Below are 1,070 nucleotides of genomic sequence, written 5' to 3' on the forward strand. Positions count from 1 at the left end.
AAAAGTATTGTTTTCTGAAATAGCCAAAAAATACTAGAAAATAGCAACATGCCTTTGGCCCTAGATTATTAGTCCAATAAGAAAATTGTGTCAGAACATGTATAGTTGATGTAAATATAATACTTCATCCGTCCAAAAATAAGTGTCTCAACTTTGTACTAGCTCTAGTACAAAGTTGTACAAAGCTTGAGACAGTTATTTTGGGACGGAAGGAGTATGATTTTAACAAAAATTGTAGATACATTGTAGACATATCAACCATGAAAATAGAATAATAACAACTTTACTATTGTCTTTAGGGCATATTTCGAAAACAACATGTCACCGTTGCCGAGCCATCTCATACCATCTAGAGCTGCCACAACGAGCCACACCGGGGGGAGGGGGTGGGGGGCTCGCCCGCGATGTTCGCCAAGGCAGGCTTTGTCCATTGGCTTCTTTTGAGGACGGTGGGGAGAACAGGGAGAAGATGGAGGACGCGGCAACAAAGATGACCGGGATAATGCTAAGTCAGATTACCACCTCTTTAGTTGATTGAGAGCAGAGACAAGCAGTTACCAAAATACATAGTAAAATTTCTCGAAAAAGAAAAGATACTCCGAGCAAGCCATGTGAGAGAGAGATGCCATGGAAAAACTTGAGTTGTATTAAGGCATCTCCAAAGCCGTGCCCTGAATCGGACTCAATATTCGTCCACGAACGTGCCCAAAAAGAAAATTGAACAATTGAAATGAATTCATGCAAACCAGACCTAATTCATGCAAAGTTTGACTTATATTAAATTAAAAATGGACGACATTGACAAATTCGACTAAAATTTAGAATAGCCTAGAGAAACTACGCGAGGTACCCGGACAATAACCTCATATGCATAGCCTTCCTGACCGACGGGGCCTTTGTCGTTGTGCACTCCATCACTACTATCGTCGGAGTCGTTGTCGTCGTTGTCCTTCCAGTGATGGAAGGGTGCGTAGAGCCTGTGACAGCCCTAATTGACCGTCGCCTGCCACTCGACCTCCTTTGCCTGCGCGTTAGCCGCGGACGCCGCCGGTTCGTGTGCACTTTTTTTT

The sequence above is a fragment of the Triticum aestivum genome, chromosome 7D (genome assembly GCF_018294505.1).
Source record: "Triticum aestivum cultivar Chinese Spring chromosome 7D, IWGSC CS RefSeq v2.1, whole genome shotgun sequence".
Lineage (NCBI taxonomy): Eukaryota > Viridiplantae > Streptophyta > Magnoliopsida > Poales > Poaceae > Triticum > Triticum aestivum.